This window comes from Stenella coeruleoalba (assembly GCF_951394435.1).
Source record: "Stenella coeruleoalba genome assembly, chromosome: 4".
Taxonomy (NCBI): Eukaryota; Metazoa; Chordata; class Mammalia; order Artiodactyla; family Delphinidae; genus Stenella; species Stenella coeruleoalba.
Window position 1 is genome coordinate 83,492,195 of NC_137149.1, and position 20,041 is coordinate 83,512,235.

The window sequence follows — 20,041 nt, forward strand, 5'->3', positions numbered from 1 at the left end:
AATTTTTCCATAAATATTCAAGTTTTTTAAACATACAGCATCTAACATGCTAAAAGTAGAACACATTTTACAAAGTATCCCAAGAAAGAATATGCCTTAAAGAAGATGTGCTAAAAACCAAGCTAGGGAGTCCTATCTAAAATATTTAATATTTTTTCTGATATACATTTTTTTCTCATTTCTAATTGGCATAATGGAAAGTGATATATAAGAAACATTAAAACAGAACAGAACTAGCACACAAAGAAATTGAGGCTCTAGAGGTAAGAGTTTCAAAATTTGCCCCAGGTTATAATGGGTATAGTAGGTTGGAAGGAGTGTTTCTTTCTGCACTCCCATAGGGAGCTAGAGTGATCAGGAGATTACACAAATTCTATCCTGTCACTTTGAATTGTAGGTGAAAAGTGGATGCCCGGTTACAGATAAAGCAAGTCCTCATTCCACAATTTTCCCTTCTTCCGCTGGGATAAAGCCATCATAATTTGCTTCATAAGAACACTTGGAGGAGTACTATGAAAGTTCTGATAAGTGACACACTCACTGCTAGTGTCTATTCACCCACTCACACCATGGACTTTCCCTTCCACGTGGTTGTATCAAAACCAAATTCTTTAGATGGTCTGAATTCCAGAATCTGTAACTTTTTTCCTGTCAGCAGTCTTCAAAAGCTGCTTCAACTAAGAAAGATGAGCAAGGACCTCAGGGTGAGAGCAATCACGGGGACATTTTCTTTGAAGACTTCCATTCTCTAATATTTCTCTTGACATCTTAGGTCATTTTTCTGAAGAACCATCAGTTTACACAAGTGCAGATTTCCATTCCTACAGTACTGATTTAACCAAGGCAGAGTAACTATATAAGTTAGGTAGACTTTTTTTGAATTTAAATTTCTATGTTATGTATTACTTGAATCAAATTTCTTAGAATAATATGCTTTAAGAATTATCTTGTAAGAAACTGGAGCACTGAATTAAGTTGTACTCTATTATGCATCAACCGGCTCAGAAATAATTCAAGGAACTAATTAACATCTTATCAGAGTTGATTGTAAATAGAACATCACATTCATACAGGAAGAGCCATTCATTCTTAAAGTTAGTACCTTTTTTTGGCTACAAAGGTAGCCCTATGAATAATTGTGTAGTAGAATATCCATTTTAGCAGAATTGACTCATCAATTTAAACAGGCTGATTTGACTGACATTTTCAGTGACCATTTGTTTTTTGGCAAGCTGATTAAGCCAAAAAAAATTCTATGACCATATTCAATGAATGAGAATTGTGAGAAAGAACACAATTATTAAGAGAAACTAACACATTTCCTTTTATGAGCAATAATACATTTAAATATATTATTTTATCCATTTTTACTAGCAAAATTTTAATCAGACTGGGAAGAAAATATTGAATTAGTCAATTAAAGAGTAGGGAAAGACTACAAATGAATGAAAAGAACAGCAAAGCTATCCATATTATTTGAAAATGGACAAAAATTACTTTGTTTCCCACAGATAATGTGTAATTTCTTGTGTCATTAATTCATTCTGTTTCTTTTAACCAATGCCTAATTCAAAAATATTTCATGAGTGCCTAGTGCTCGTGAGTACTCTATTGTGTATTATAGGATATACAATTACTAATAAGAGATACAAATCTATTTGGAAGAAGCTCTATTTCAGAGGATATATAAATGATATTATGGTCATATCCTGTAAGCAAAGAAAAGAACTTTTTGCATTGGGAACTGGGACATAACCTTTCTCTTCCATTATTCCAGTCCTTCCCTTTCCAAAACTTCATGAACACAAGAATAAAAATGTGCTAATTATTCCCGGTAGTCATAAACATATGTTCTCAGTATAAAAGTTCAGTCCTATGGGCTTCCCTGGTGGCTCAGTGGTTGAGAGTCTGCCTGCCGATGCAAGGGACACGGGTTCGTGCCCCGGTCTGGAAAGATCCCACATGCCGCGGAGCAGCTGGGCCCGTGAGCCATGGCCACTGAGTCTACACGTCCGGAGCCTGTGCTCTGCCACGGGAGAGGCCGCAACAGTGAGAGGTCCGCATACCGCAAAAAAAAAAAAAAGTTCAGTCCTAGTGTGCACCAAAATCTGGGAGCACTTGATAAAAATTATAACATTAGCACAGACAGTGACCTTGCATCTCTCTTATTCCTTGTATTTTCTTCTTTGCATGTAGAGTTGAGAACAGTCCACATGGGCTTGGTAAGTGAGAATGTTTGTGTCTGTGGGCATGACAAATAAACAGCATATTTAACAGAGTTATCCTTTGTGTGAACATGGCTTCTCTCATGCAGGAATCTTGAGTTGATGCATAATGCAGTAAACACAGTACTGATAAACATTTTTCTTCTTCTTTTTTTTTATCATCAAAAATCCATAGTTCACATTAGGTTCCCTCTTGGAGTTATATGTTCTATGAGTTTGGACAAATGTATAATGTAATGTATCTATCATTATAGTATTATACAGAGCAGTTTCACTTCCCTAAAAATCCTTTGTGCTCTATGTATTCATCCTTCTCCCTTCCATACTCCCAATCTGTGGCAATCACTGATCTTTTTATTGTCTCCATAGTATTGGCTTTTCCACATATAGTTGGAATCATACAGTATGTAGTCTCTCCAGATTGTCTCCTTGTACTTGGTATTATGCATTGATCATTCCCCCATGTTTTGCCAGCTCATTTCTTTTTCATTTATGAAAGTTTTTTAAAATTGAAATATAGTTGATGTACAATATTATGTTAGTTTCATGTGTACTATATAGTGATTTGAAATTTGCATACATTATGAAACAATCATCATGATAAGTTTAGTAACTATCTGTCCCTACATAAAGTTATTACAATATTATTTACCATATATCTTATGCTGTATATAACATCCCCATGGCTTATTTATTTTATAACTGGAGGTTTGTATCTCTTAATCCCCTTCACCTATTTTTGTCTACCCATCTCCCTTTTGGCAACCATCAGTTTGTTCTCTGTATCTATGAGTCTGTTTTCCTTTTGTTTTGTTTATTAATTTATTTATTTTGTTTTTAGATTTCACATATAAGAGAGAGATCACGTAGTATTTGCCTTTCTCTGTCTGACATATTTCCCTTAGCATACATAATACGTTCTAGATCCATACATGTTGTCACGAAAGGCAAGATTTCGTTTATTTCATGGCTCAGTAATATTCCATAATGTGTCTGTGTATGTATATCACATCTTTTTTATCCATTTATCTGTCAGTGGACACTTAGGTTACTTCCATATCTTGGCTACTGTAAATTATGCTGCAGTGAACATTGGACTGTATATATTTTTTCAAATTAATATTTTTGTTTTCTTCAAGTAGATACCCAGAAGTTGAATTGCTGGATCATGAGGCAGTTCCATTTTTAATTGTTTGAGGAGCCTCCACACTGCTTTCCATAGTGGCTTTACCAAATTACATTCTCACTGACAGTACACAAGGGTTGAGGGTTTCCTTTTCTCCACATCCTCACCAACACTTGTTCTTTGTTGTCTTTTTTTTTTTTGCGGTACGCGTAACTCTCACTGTTGTGGCCTCTCCCGTTGCGGAGCACAGGCTCTGGACGTGCAGGCTCAGCGGCCAGGGCTCACGGGCCCAGCCGCTCCGCGGCACGTGGGATCTTCCCGGACTGGGGCACGAACCTGTGTCCCCTGCATCGGCAGGCAGACTCTCAATCACTGCGCCACCAGGGAAGCCCTGTTGTCTTTTTGATGATAGCAGTTCTGACATATGTGAGGTGGTGTCTCACTGTGGTTTTGATTTGCATTTCTCTGATGATTAGTGATCTTGAGAACCTTTTCATATGACAATTGGTCATCTCTATGTCTTCCTTTGAAAAGTGTTTATCCAGGTCCTCTGTCCATTTTTTAATTAGGTCGTTTGTTTATTAGATGTTGAGTTGTATGAGTTCTTTGTATATTTTGGATATTAACCCCTTACTGGATATATTGTCTGCAAATATCTTCTCTCATTCAGTAGCCTGCTTTTTCATTTTGTTGATAATTTTCTTTATTGTGCAAACCCTTTTTAGTTTGATATAGCCCCACTGGTTTATTTTTTGATTTTCTTTCCCTTGCTTGAGGAGACAAATCCAAAAAATGTTGCTAAGACCAATGTTAAGAAGCACACAAGTTTTGTTTTCTTCTAGGAGTTTTAGGGTTTCTGGTCTTACATTTAAGTCTTTAATTCATTTTGAGCTTATTTTTGCATATACTGTGAGAAAGTATTTCAGTTTGATTATTTTTTATGTAGCTGGTTGGTTTTCCCAACGCCATTTATTGAAGAGGCTGTCTTGTATATTATTATTGTATATTCTTGCCTACTTTGTGATGGATTAATTGTCCATATAAGCATGGTATTATTTTTGGGTTCTCTATTCTATTCCATTCATCTATGTGTCTGTTTTTGTGCCAGTACCATAGTGTTTTGATTACTATAGATTTGTAGTGTAGTTTGAAATCAGGAAGGGTGATATGTCCACCTTTGTGGACATATCCTAATTCTCAAGATTAGAAAAAATAGCTTTAGCTATTCAAGGTCTTTTGTGTCTCCATTTAAATTTTAGAGTTATTTATTCTAGTTCTGTGAAAAATACCATTGGTATTTGATAGGAATTGCATTACATCATGTAGATTGCCTTGGGTAGTATGGCCATTTTTATTATAATTCTTCAAAACCATAAGCACAGTGTATTTTTCTGTTTGTTTGTGTTATATTCAATTTATTTCATCTTACATTTTTCAGGGTACACAGTTTTTATTTCTTTAGTTAGTTTTTTTTAGGGATTTTATTCTTTTTTGATGCAAATGTAAATGGGATTGTCTTCTCAATTTCTCTTTCTGATAGTTCACTATTAGTGAATAGAATGCAAACGATTTCTTCATATTAATTTTGTATTCTGAAACTTTATTGAATTTGTTTATTAGTTCTAATAGTTTTTGGTGGCATCTTTAGGATACTATATATAGCAACATGTCATCTGCAAACAGTTTTACTACTTTCTTTCCAGTTTGGATCCCTTTTATTTCTTTTTCTTATCTGATTGCTATGGATAGAACTTCCAACACTATGTTTAATAAAAATGGCAAGAATGGGCATTCTTGTCTTGTTATTGATCTTAGAGGAAATGCTTTCACTGTTGAGTATGATATTATCTATGGATTTGCCATATATGGTCTTTATTATGTTGAGGTATGTTCCCTTTATACCCACTTTGTTGAGAAATTTTATCTCAACAAACCTGACCTGAATGTATATTAATTTTGTTAAATGCTTTTCCTCCATCTATCGAGATGATCATATATTTTTATTCTTCCATTGGTTAATGTGGTATGTCTCATTGACTTGCAGATATTGAGCCATCCTTGCATCCCTGGGATAAGTCCTACTTGATCATTGTGTATGGTCTTTTTAATATATTATTGAATTCAGTTTGCTAATATTTTGTTGAGGATATTTATATCTGTATTCAGCAGTGATATTGGCCTGTAGTGTGTGTGTGTATGTGTGTGTGTGGGGGGGGGGGGCATCTTTCTCTAGGTTTGGTATCAGGGTGATGCTGGGCTTGTAGAATGAGTTCTGAAGTTTTCCATTCTCTTTGACTTTTGGAATAGTTTGCTAAGGACAGGTGTTAACATATCTTTAAATGTTTGATAGGATTCACCCATTAAGCTGTCTGGTCCTGGACTTTTGTTGCTTGGGAGTCTATTATTATTAATTTGATTTCATTAATAGTAATTGGTGTGTTCATATTTTCTACTTCTTCCTGATTCAGTCTTGGGACATGGTACATTTCTAGGAATGTATCCATTTATTCTAGGTTGTCCAGTTTACTGTTGCATAATTGTTCACAGTAATCTCATAATTTTTTGTATTTCTGTGGTAATGACTTTTCTTTTTTATTTCTAATTTTATTTATTTGCACCCTTCTTCTTTTTTTCTGATGGGTTTAGCTGTTTAACAATTTTGTTTATCTTTTCAAAGAACCAGCTCTTAATTTCATCATCTTTTCTATTTTTTTTTAGTATTTATTTACTTTATTTCTACTCTTTGTTATTTCTTTCCTTCTACTAACTTTGGCTTTTGTTTGTTCCTTTTCTAATTTCTTTAGGTGTAATGTTAGATTGTTTATTTGAGATTTTCTTGTTTCCTGAGGTAGGTTTGTATTGCTATGAACTTCCCTCTTAGACCTGCTTTTGCTGCATGCATAGATATTGGATCATTGTGTTTCCCTTTTCATTTGTCTCCAGGTAAAAAATGTTTTGATTTTCTCCTCTTTCCTTTTTCTTCAGTGACCCTTGGTTGTTTAGTTGCATGTTGGTTAGCATCCATGTTTTTCATGTTTTTTGCAGTTTTTTTTCTTGTAGTTCAGATCTACCACATATCATACCATTGTGGCCAGAAAAGATGCTTGTTGTGCTTTTAATTTTCTTAAATTAAGTTTTCTGTCTTCTTGTTTTGAGGCCTAGCATGTGATCTATCCTGGAGAATGTTTCATGTGCACTTGAAAAGAATATATTCTGCTATTTTTGGATAAAATGTTTTGTATATATCTATTAATTCCATTTGAACTAATGTGTTATTTAATGTGAATGTTTCCCTTCTGATTTGATATCTGTATGGTCTGTCCATTGATGTAAATGGGCTGTTAAAGTCCCCTACTGTTATTGCATTACTGTCACTTTCTCCCTTTATGACTGATAATATGTGTTTTTTGAATTTAGATGCCTCTATGTTGGGTGCATAGACATTTACAATTGTTATATCTTCTTGTTCAATTGATCCCTTTATCATTATGTAATATCCTTCTGTCTCTTGTTACAGTATTTGTCTTAAAGTCTATTTTGTCTGATATAAGTATTGCTACCTCAACTTTCTTTTTGTTTACATTTGCATGGAATACTTTTTTCCCTCCACTCTCTTTCAGTCTGTGTATTCTTTAGATCTAAAGTGAGTCTCTTGTAGGGATCATATTTATGGGTCTTCGTTCTTATATCCATTCAGTCACTCTATGTCTTTTTATTGGAGCATTTAGTCCATTTACATTTAAAGTCATTATTGATAGGTATGTACTTAATGCCATTTTGTTCATTGTTTTCTGTTTGTTTTTTGTAGTTCTTTCTTCTTTGTCATCTTTCCTTGTAATTTTATGACTATCTTTAGTGTTATATTTGTATTCTTTCTCTTTGGCATGTGTGTGTATCTATTATAAGATTTGGTTTGTGGTTACCATGAGGTTCACATATAACAACCTATATTTATATATGATTATTTTAAGCTGATGATCTTTTAAATTTGACCATATTCTAACAACCCTGCATTTTCACTCCCCTACACACATTTGATGTTTTTGACGTCATATTTTTGTTTTGTGCATCCCTTAACTACTTATCATAGATATAGATAATTTTACTCCTCTTGTCTTTTAACCTTCCTACTAGTTTTATAAGTAGTTGATCTACCACCTTCACTGTATATTTACTTATGCCAATGAGATTTTTCCTATCATAATTTTCATAATTCTAGTTGTGGTCTTTTATTTTCCACTTAGAGAAATGCCTTTAAATTTTCTTGTAAATCTGGCATAGCCATGCTGAACTATTTGAGCTTTTGCTTCTCTGTAAAACTATTCATCTTTCTTTCAAATCTGAATGAAAACTTTGACAGGTAGAATATTCTTGGTTGTTGATTTCTTTCTTTCATCACTTTGGTTATATCATGCCACTCCTTTCTGTCCTTCATAGTTTCTGCTGAAAAGTCACCTGATCTGATTGTCTTATGGGAGTTCCTTTGTAAGTTCCCTTGTAACTAGTTGTTTTTCTCTTGCTGCTTTAAGATTTTCTTTTTATCGTTTATTTTTGCCATTTTAATTATAATTGGTATGGAACTTTTTGCCTTATGTTGTTTGCTACTCCCTGTGCTTCCTGGACCTGGATATATGTTTTCTTCCCCAGGTTAGGGAAGTGTTCAGCTATTATTACTTCAAATAAGTTCTCTGCCCCTTTCTTTCTCTCTTCTCCTCTGAAACCTCTGTAATGCAGATGTTTTTATGGTTGATGTTGTCCCAGAGGTCTCTTAAATGATCTTCATTTTGTTTGGAATTCATTTTTCTGTTTTCTATTCAGCTTGGGTGATTTCCACTACTCTGTCTTCCAAATCACTGATATGTTTCTCTGTTTCATCTCATCTGCTGATTCCTTCTAGTGTTTTTTTTTTTCAATTTTTGATATTTTATTCTGCAGCACCGTATATCTATAATATATCTCTTTATAGTTCCTAACTCTGTTGAAATTTTGAGCATTCATCCATTCTTCTCCTGTGTTCATTGGGCACCTTTATTATCATTAGCTTGAACTCTTACTTGAGTAGATTGCTTATCTCCACTTTGTTTAGTTCTTTCTCTGAGGTTTTCTCTTTCTTCTTCATTTATAACACATTTCTCTGTCTCCACATTTTGCTTAATTTTCTGTTTTTTTGTACATATTAGGTATGTCAGTTACATTCCTTGGTCTTGGAGAAGTGACCTTCTTTAGGAGATGTCTTGTATAGCCCAGCAACATGCCATATGTTCCCAGAGCCATTATGTTCTTGGGGTGCCCTCTGTGTGAGCTGTGTGTGCCCGTCTATTCTGTTGGCCAGGGCTGGTCTGTGGCCTGGTTGGTTGTGAGGACTTGCCTTATGCAGTGGCTGCAGGCCCTCTGTGGGGCAGGTTAGGCTTCCCACAGGGTTGGCTGCATGGCTTGATGCTGTGTGGCTGTTGTGGAACTGCTAAATGTGGAGCTCACCTCCTGCATGACTGATTGTGTGGCACAGAGGATGCAGGGCTGCTGCTAGCCCTCTGGGGGGTGGAGCTGTTTCCCTCTGTGGCTCAGATTTCTTCTTAAGTCGACTTTCCTTTTCAATTCTTGTTACCTATTTTACTCTCTTCTTCCTTGAATTTCATCGATCATTTTATTTCTAACTTTTTGGTGGCACTCAATATATTGTACAGTACTTTATAATTAAATTAATAAAAGTTATTAGCTATATGTTTGATAGAAAAATATTTGAGCAATATTCCTGGGTCTTAGACACCTAAGAAACTGCCAACAAACCTTCTAGACACCTGATATATATTTCTAGCACTGAATTAAATTCACTGATGATTATTTCCTGGGGTTTTAGTCCCAAATTGCTATGTATTTCCATTCTTTCCTGAATTTCACTGAGATGTGATTAAACCATGGAGAATATTATTGTCCCTTAGAATAAGACTGATATAAAACCAAACTTAAGTAATATTTTCCTTGAGGAAAATCTAGAACTCTCATTTCTACTTGAACATTTAGTGTTTAAAGAGGGAAAAGAGGATGTACCAGGCTATCTGACTGCACAGCCACACTAAGGAAAAAACCTAAAATAATAGCGACACAAAGCATTACAGAAAACCATCTCATTGTAAAACAGCACCCAAGTCATCAGGGGTGTTTCTATCATGATGTTTGATATAAAATCTTATCTATAAGAAATCATACCTTTCACCAATTCTACAAACTGATCTATTATCTCTTTGACTATTGATTTTGTTGTATTTTTATAACTATAACTTTTTAAACTTGCCAGTTAGTTTTAGGACTTCACATGTATGAAAGAGAAGTTCTTTGTATATGCAGTCTTAATTTTTATCCCAGTTTTGTATTTACAAAACACAGGGAGGAGAAAAACCATATATCACAAAATAAAAAGATACCCAAGGGGAGGAAAGAAATGTACTTCTGTACTTATCTTCTTCAGGATGGTAAGTCACTTTTAGGCTATAATTCCCATGATATGAGAGAATACAGTCTCAGGAGTGGAGATAGGTGAGATGGAAAATTTTCCTTCCTCTGAGACAGGGAAATATATTCTAAGCTAAACTGAGGAGAAGAGAACTTGTTTTTCATAGCATAGTGTCATATGCTCTGTAGGCTTTCAACAATATAATTGATGATGATGATGATGTGACAGTCTTATGTGTACTTCTCTTTAGTCCTTGACATTATAGCATTCATTATTCTGCCTACATGTAACAGAGTAGACTACAAAGTCAGTCAATACAAACTGAAATTTCAGGAGATAAAAAGATGTCAGATTTCAAAATAATAATACTTTCTTTCTTCTGGATTTCTCCTTTATTCAAAACCACTTTCAGTGACAGCTTTTCTCTTTATTATTCCTTTACAGAAATCATCCCTGATTGCAATAAGATCTGTCTCCAATTTTTGTGACAGGGATCTGAGAATTATGGCACTAGCATTTACCCTCTTGTTCACGTTAAACTGTTCCTTCTGTTCTTGGAATAATTCAGAAGATATGATATTTGAGCAATGTAGGCTTAAAGGACACAGGCAGTTTATGTTGATGTCAATGATAGTGACCTCTTGTTCTTGAAAGAAAGGCCTGAATCTTTAGACCATTGCTAAAGCTACTGTGGACTCTGTTTTAAAGGCTAAAACCAAGATGACTCATAGGATGGAGATATTTCAAACCTCACATGTACCCTGAGATTTTATTCCAATCCTTTCATTTTATGTATTAGGAAACTAAGTCTACAAGAAATTCTAATTTACTCAAAGGCACAGATTTATTTAGTTGCTAAAATTCTTATTCTTCATATCATAATAAATCATTTAATACATCAGTTTTACAACATTCCTTTTTTTCAGCACAAATCAATGTTGGGTAAGTTGTTCAATACAGAACATATTATAAATTAGAGATTGATTTATAAAGAGGTAGAAATATAAGTTATCCATGTTGTTGCTGCCAATAGCCTAATTTGGCCAGTGATGAGTATGAACAACTCTTTTTCACACATCGACCCATACTTAAGCATTTGTCTCAATATTTTTCATGGATCTTTTCCAGGTAAATGAAACAATAGATCACAGACCTTGGAAAATTGTTTCTCACTCTTATCAATTTGCCTGCATACCCATTTTGAAAGATAAAACAAATATTTGAGGAGGAGGAGCTTCAGGAAGGCGGAAGAGTAAGACACGGAGATCACCTTCCTCCCGATAGATACATCAGAAATACATCTACATGTGGAACAATTCCTACAGAACACCCACTGAACGCTGGCAGAAGACCCCAGACCTCCCAAAAGGCAAGAAACTCCCCACGTACCTGGGTAGGGCAAAAGAAAAAAGAATAAACAGAGATAAAAGCATAGGGACGGGACCTGCACCAGTGGGAACGAGCTGTGAAGGAGGAAAGGTTTCCACACACTAGGAAGCCCCTTCGTGGGTGGAGACTGCAGATGGCGAAGCGGGGAGCTTCGGAGCCGGGGAGGAGAGCGCAGCAACGGGGGTGCGGACGGCAAAGCAGAGAGATTCCCGCACAGAGGATCAGTGCCAACCCGCACTCACCAGACCGAGAGGCTTGTCTGCTCACCCGCCGGGGTGGGCGGGGCTGGGAGCTGAGGCTCGGGCTTCAGAGGTCGGATCCCAGGGAGAGGACTGGGGTTGGCTGCGTGAACACAGCCTGAAGAGGGCTAGTGCACCACGGCTAGCCAGGAGGGAGACCTGGAAAAAGTCTGGAGCTGCCGAAGAGGCAAGAGACTTTTTCTTGCCTCTTTGTTTCCTGGTGCGCGAGGGGAGGGGATTAAGAGCACTGCTTAAAGGAGCTCCAGAGAAGGGCGCAAGCCGCGGCTATCAGCGCGGACCCCAGAGATGAGCATGGGATGCTAAGACTGCTTCTGCAGCCACCACGAAGCCTGTGTGCAGGCAGAGGTCACTATCCACATCGACCCTCTTGGGAGCCTGTGCAGCCCGCCACTACCAGGGTCCCGTGATCCAGGGAGAACTTCCCTGGGAGAACGCACGGTGCGCCTCAGGCTGGTGCAACATCACACCGGCCTCTGCCGCCGCAGGCTCGCCCTGCACTCCGTACCCTACCCTTGCTCCGCCTGAGTGAGCCAGAGCCCCCGAATCAGCTGCGCCTTTAACCCCGTCCTGTCTGAGCAAAGAACAGATGCCCTTCGGCGACCTACACGCAGAGGCGGGGCCAAATCCAAAGCTGAACCCCAGGAGCTGTGCGAACAAAGAAGAGAAATGGAAATCTCTCCCAGCAGCCTCAAGGGTAGCAGATTACATCTCCACAATCACCTTGATGTACCCTGCATCTGTGGAATACCTGAATAGACAATGTATCATCCCAAATACAGGAGGTGGACTTTGGGAGTAACTATATATATATATATTTTTCCCCCCTTTTTCTCTTTTTGTGAGTGTGTATGTATAAGATTCTGTGTGTGACTTTGTCTGTATAGCTTTGCTTTTACCATTTGTCCTATGGTTCTGTCTGTCCTTCTTTTTTTTTTTCTCCTTTCTTTTTTTTTTCTCCCTTTTATTCTGAGCCGTGTGGGTGACAGGTTCTTGGTGCTCCAGCCAGGCATCAGGGCTGTGCCTCTGAGGTGGGAGAGCCAACTTCAGGACACTGGTCCACAAGAGAACTCCCAGCTCCACATAATATCAAACTGCGAAAATCTCCCAGAGATCTCTGTCTCAACACCAAGACCCAGCTCCACTCAACGACCAGCAAGCTACAGTGTAGGACACCCTATGCCAAACAAATAGAAAGACAGGAACACAACACCATCGATTAGCAGAGAGGCTGCATAAAATCATAATAAGGTCACAGACACCCCCAAACACACCACCAGATGTGGACCTGCCCACCAGAAAGACAAGATCCAGCCTCATCCACCAGAACACAGGCACTAGTCCCCTCCACCAGGAAGCCTACACAACTCACTGAACCAACTTTAGCCACTGGGGGCAGACACCAAAAACAATGGGAACTACAAACCTGCAGCCTGTGAAAAGGAGACCCCAAACACAGTAAGCTAAGCAAAATGAGAAGACAGAGAAACACACAGCAGAGGAAGGAGCAAGGCAGAAACCCACCAGACCTAACAAATGAAGAGGAAATAGGCAGTCTACCTGAAAAAGAACTCAGAATAATGATAGTAAAGATGATCAAAATCTTGGAACTAGAATGGAGAAAATATAAGAAACATTTAACAAGGACCCAGAAGAACTAAAGAACAAACAAACAGTGATGAACAACACAATAAATGAAATTTAAAATTCTCTAGAAGGGATCAATAGCAGAATAACTGAGGCAGAAAAACGGATAAGTGACCTGGAAGATAAAAGAGTGGAAATAACTACTGCAGAGCAGAATAAGAAAAAAGAATGAAAAGAATTGAGGACAGTCTCAGAGACCTCTGGGACAACATTAAACGCACCAACATTCGAATTATAGGGGTTCCAGAAAAAGAAGAGAAAAAGAAAGGGACTGAGAAAGTATTTGAAGAGATTATAGTTGAAAACTTCCCTAATATGGGGAAGGAAATAGTTAATCTAGTCCAGGAAGCACAGAGAGTCCCATACAGGATAAATCCAAGGAGAAACACGCCAAGACACATATTAATCAAACTATCAAAAATTAAATACAAAGAACAAATATTAAGAGCAGCAAGGGGAAAACAGGAAATAACACACAAGGGAATCCCCATAAGGTTAACAGCTGATCTTTCAGCAGAAAATCTGCAAGCCAGAAGAGAGTGACAGGACATATTTAAAGTGATGATGAAGGAGAAAAACCTACAAAAAAGATTACTCTACACAGCAAGGATCTCATCAGATTTGACAGAGAAATGAAAACCTTTACAGACAAGCAAAAGAGGAGAGAATTCAGTACCACCAAACCAGCTTTGCAAGAAATGCTAAAGGAACTTCTCTAGGCAGGAAACACAAGAGAAGGAAAAAGATCTACAATAATAAACCCAAAACAATTAAGAAAATGGTAATAGGAACATACATATCGATAATTACCTTAAATGTAAATGGATTAAATGCTCCAACAAAAACACATAGTTTGGCAATGGATACAAAAACAAGACCATATATAAGCTGTCTAAGAGACCCACTTCAGACCTAGGGACACATACAGACTGAAAATGAGGGGATGGAAAAAGGTATTCCATGCAAATGGAAACCAAAAGAAAGCTGGAGTAGCAATTCTCATATCAGACAAAATGGCCTTTAAATAAAAACGATTATAAGACACAGTAAGGGAGAGTCACAAATTTGAAACACAGTATATGGGCTAAAGTGAAACAATCTCAATTCTTAATTAAATAATTACATAAAAATTGTATATCTTGACCTAATAAACAAAAACTGTGGTTTTTAAAATTTTATTTATTTGCTTTTTTTTCTCTTTTGATTTTTTTCCATGAGCTCTCCTTTTATATAAAATATCCTGGTATACTTTTCTCTGCCATTCAAAAATAGCTTTATATAAAAGCTTTTCAGGGAAATCTAGTCTCTCTCAAACAGGTACTTTTAATAACTTAATTAGATTGTCTGAGTGCTTCACTGTTACAATGATAGACAATATATAAACACCCAGGCTGTCACCTGAACACTCAGCATAGCCAAATTTGCATCTGAATAGTTGACACAATGTATTTTTTGCTTTTGGATCCACTGCAGCATGCATTCTTTTAGTCTTTTGTAAAAGAAAAATCTGCAGCAAAATTGCAGAAAGCCTTGTTAATTCATTTTTTTAATGAATAATGCCCTTTGGCATTCTCTTTGATAGTCATGGTTTGCTGGAATGAACAGCGTACACTTCTCTTTTTGGATTACTACAGCCCTTTTCAAGCTTGAATATGCCTTGGGGGTAAAAGAGAGAGTTATCCATTTGTACACAGGAGGGAAAGTACTTAGATGAATACCAAAATAGAAGTATTGGGGTGCATAACAAATCTGCTTGGTGGAGATTGAGGGCTAAATGACTTTGTCTATGGAATAACATTTTAATAGGATGTATAAATTAAGGTTATACCTTAACATACAATGTGAAATAAAGAATTTAAGTAGTTTCTACGACAGTATAACAAATAGTAATTTCCAAACTATGTTTTTCTTTGTTTTTGTATACTTTTATGGGCCAAAGTTGAAGTCATTTTAATAAATATTCATTGAGTGGGTACAAAAATCCAGTTACTATGTTAAGAGCTGAGGATATAGGCAAGCATGGAATGTAATCTCTAATTTTGGGATTTATATCCTATTAGAGGAGACAAACAAGTACCTATGATAAAATATGATTAGTGGCATAATAGAAACATAGCAAGTACAATTATAGCTAAATGGAAAGAGCAATTCATTTTGTATGGGGGGACATCTGGACAGATTTTACAAAACATGTAACACTTGAATTGAGAATTTTGAAGCACTAGTTGTCTTGTGTAAAGGAGTGTCAAAGGCTTTCAACAGAGGGAGCACAGCAGGCAAAATACTGGGTCAATGGAAATCCTTGGGTAATGGTGAGGATGAAGATAAGAGGCAGGTCTGGAGGAGTCTGGGAAATGGCAAAAGATGAGGCTGGGAAAATAAGATGTCAGGATCAGTTTCAACTTAAATTTGCCTTTGTAGAATAGTCTATTCCAGGATCTGACAATCTGAGGCCCATGATGATTCCTGGACAATTATTTATAGGTGTTCATCAATTGTTTTGAAACAGTTGTCATTGAATACCAGTGAATATTTTAATAATTTGGAATCAGAACAAGGTTTTAAATTATTTCCTTATTCTGGCATTTCCTTTCTGTCTTATTAACTGGTCTATCCCAAGAGTAATGTCAATTAAGCAAGAAGATAAAAATTACATAAATATAATAGGGTTTATAGGTGTGGAGTTAAAGATTCCATCCCATCAAAATGTTCAGTCAAGGATGGAGGATTCCAAGGTCAATTAAGTTTGGGAGAGTAAATAATAAATTTTCTTTTTACAAGAGTCACATTCAGAATGAAGTTCTGAAAATTTTGAACTAGACAATCTTATATAACTTTGTTAAGCTCACCTGTTTGAGCAAAAATATATATTTTTCCTTAACGTTAAAAATGAATGACAGGGCTTCCCTGGTGGCGAAGTGGTTGAGAGTCCCCTGCCGATGCAGGGGACACGGGTTCGTGCCCCGGTCCAGGAAGATCCCACATGCCGCGGAGCGGCTGGGCCCGTGAGCCATGGCCGCTGAGCCTGCGCTCCGCGACGGGAGGGGCCACAGCAGTGAGAGGCCCGCGTACCGCAAAAAAAAAAAAAAAAAGAATGACAGATATCAGAGATGCACCATTTACCAGGCACATATGTGAAACATGAAACAATTTTTTTTTCTTAAATCCATTTTCTTGCCTGTCTGTTGCTGGGCTTTGTATAACAGGGGGTTGACTATATAGGCTACATTGTCCAAGTTCCTGTAGTAGCAAACTTGTGACTGAGTTAAATCAATTAGGAAGCAGTGGTGCTGGATTAGAGGGTGGAACTAAGAGAGATGCCAGGGTATTTCTCTTCCTTTCTCTGGCAGATCCCATATTCCCCCTTGGCTCCAACTCTGAGTAAATGACCTCTAAATGGTTCCAGCAGCTTGTGGTTCACCCATTTTCTAGGTGCCAGTGTCACCACCTCTTGACTTTATAATACACTTGGAGATTGCAGTGTCTCCTGCTGTTGCTGGTACTTCACCATCCCCAGTTTGACTTCACAGCTCTTCCATTATCAGTGTGACAGACTCCTTCTATATCAAACATTTTGAGAAAGTTTCTGTGTCCTTAGATGGAATCTGACTGATACTACACCTTAAAATTTTCTTCTCAGATGTTAGATTTCCACAATTGCTTTAAGAGGTTAGTATTGTATCCCTTCCTTCCAGATAAAAGACAGTGAGATAAAGAGTCTGTAATTCTATCAAGTTTTAGTGAATGCTGCTTCACATTAAAAATGTCATTTTGCAAAAGCCCTCTCTAAGGAAGCAAGGAAAAGAGGAATATGAATATAAAGGAGTACTTGAACTCCCAGCTTCAGTCATCTTCCTCATTACCAAGATGCACACTAAATCTCATTACACCTCAGGTTTGAGAATCTTGTCTTTAAGGTCTTCGTCAACAGCATCTACAACCTCCTTCCCTTATCATAGAAGTCAGATGGAGGAAGGGCATTTTTTCCTCCTAGTCCAGATTTTTAAGATGACAATCCAACCTACATTTTTGTTGAAAACTATTTGAAGCTATGTAAGCATATTTAAAAGCTATGATGGATACAGTATTGGCACAAAGCCCAATTTTTTTCCTTATATATCTAAGTCTGTGATAAGAAATAATGCTGGTTTTTGGAAATTCCCTGACGGCCCAGTGGTTAGAACTCTGTGCTTCCACGCAGGGGGCACGGGTTCAATCCATGGTCAGGGAACTAAGATCCTGCAAGCCGCGTGGCATGGCCAAAAAAAAAAAAAAAAATGGAGAGAAATAAAGCCGGTTTTAGTATTGTATGTATGTCTTCTACCCTGTTAGCAGTCTAATCTGTTAGCATTTAGTACTAGTTCTATCTAGGCAACATTAAGTGGCCCCTGCCTCCTTTTGGAAATTAAAAAAAATTTTTTTTTACTCTTTTAACCTAGACAAAAAATTCAAGCCACTAGGAAATACTGAGAGAAGACCATTATAATTTGTTTTTATCTAGGTCTTTTTTATACAGTAGTGATTTCTTTTTCATTGTGTCTTCCCACCCACTACTCAATGACATAATAAAAATTAAAACATCAAAATCACTTCTTTAGGGACTTCCCTGATGGTCCAGTGGTTAGGACTTTGCCTTCCAATGCAGGGCATGCGGGTTCGATCCCTGGTTGGGGGCTAAGATCCCACATGCCTCGCGGCCAAATAAACAAAACATAAACAATATTGTAACAAATTCAATAAAGACTTTAAAAATGGTCCACATCAAAATAATCTTAAGAAGAAAGATAAATGTTAAAAAATATCACTTCTTGAAAAATACGCAATATTCCTAAGCAACTTGAACTTAATAGGAGTAAGATCTTCAGAAATTAATGCCAAGTCTCTAATTCTTGACCTCTCTCTCTCCATGATTAATAATAGTGATCCTATTCTCTCTCTTTCTTAATTTAACAATTCAAAAACAATGGTGGTATATATTTTATTTCTTTTGGTGAATCAGTACACAAAATGCTTTTCACTGACATCAAATCTAAAAACAGTGATTTCAAGGATATGTTTCAAACAGGAGACATTCACTGGAAAAATAGCTGTGTTTTTAGGTAGCTGAATTTTCCCCAAGCTTTGATAGATATTTTTTTCTTTCTTTTTAGTGTTCTTTTCAGGGAACAGTAAACTTTCAAAAACATGTCAGAAACCACTGATTTTTATACGTAAGATTCTTAGGCTTTGAACAAAGTGATATTTTATAGGATCAAAAGTCTTGTAATTTGGGGGATTAACAATTAATTTTCTCAACATTTACTGTACTGGAAACTCTCTTTTGAGATGTAGAAGATGCACATATGAAATTAATTAACCATGAAGTAAAAGTTAAGCATACACAGGGATCATACAGCTTTCAGTTAAGGCAACTTCAAACATTGGAAAAGATGGAGTATCAACAGAAAGGAGCATGTAGTTAAAATCTGAAAAAGGAAAATGTATCTAAATTTGATGCAATTTCAACATTTTGTTTGAACTACCCTTTCAAATACTCATTCCAACAGAAAGTTATATGCAATGAGATAACACAGAATGGAAGTAAGAAAACCACATGGTTATACAGAACCCGTCTAGAAGTACTATTTTGGGGATCCTAATAACACGCACCTTAAGATCAATAAAATCTCATTCTAAGCCCTTAAAAATTATGTTAAAAAATCTGTGTATACATATGTTCATGTTTTACAAGGTGATAGGGACAAATTGAAATCCAATAGACTAGACTACTTTGGTCTTTAGGGAGATATTAGAAAAATTTTCTTGTTTTAGTGCAGCTAATTAATTATAACTCCAACTGTAAGTATAGCTTTGTGCTTGTATTTTGTACATGCAACATGTATTTAAGGTTGTGCCTACACAGTGCATTTTAGGCAATAATTTATTCAATGTAATGAAATAAAAATGAAAGTTAGTTATTCTCCAAACAGAGAGGAATCTAACTCTCTGATGTTCAGCACAGGGTCTTTTCATTAAAGACCTCAAGTGACGTATGTTGAGTTCATGTCTGAACTCTGGTACTTACTGTGTATGTCACTTTGAATATATGGTTTACACTTCACTTTGGAAATCATCTAAAATAGCTTCTTCATAACACCCTTAGAACATTAAAGAAGGTAACGTAAGTTATAGGACTCAAAAGACTAAAACATTGACAGTGAAATTTTAATCCTTTTTTATTCAAAATCTGCTTGTTCAGTTTAAGGTGCTTTTCATTACAATAACACAAACGAACTTTGTAACTTTGACAGTTTAAAATTCTTAGATATTTCTGAATGACAACAAATAAAGTATCGTATTAGATTTATTTGGAAGCCATGTTACTCCAAAAGCAATAATTATATGGCAATTTATTCCCAGAATTTTACTTTCCAAAATGAAAAGTAAAGTGTTCATTTTCTTCTTATAGTTTATCAAACAAATATTTAATAATAAATGTGTTCCTGATATTGATGTGGATCTGAATTTTTTTTTTTTAATAAATTTATTTATTTATTTTTGGGTGTGTTGGGTCTTCGTTTCTGTGCGAGGGCTTTCTCTAGTTGTGGCAAGAGGGGGCCACTCTTAATCACAGTGCGCGGGCCTCTCACTATCGCAGCCTCTCTTGTTGCAGAGCACAGGCTCCAGACGCGCAGGCTCAGTAGTTGTGGCTCACGGGCCTAGTTGCTCCGCGGCATGTGGGATCTTCCCAGACCAGGGCTCGAACCGTGTCCCCTGCATTGGCAGGCAGATTCTCAACCACTGCGCCACCAGGGAAGCCCAGATCTGGGTATTTATTTTACAAAATAAATTGCAGAGTCACTACAGATGACTTATATACTTACTTCTTTAGAGGTACAGATTTTATACACTTGTGTGAAAACAAAGCCTAGAAAAATAAGTGTTGGTAGAGCTAGTGGAAATGTAA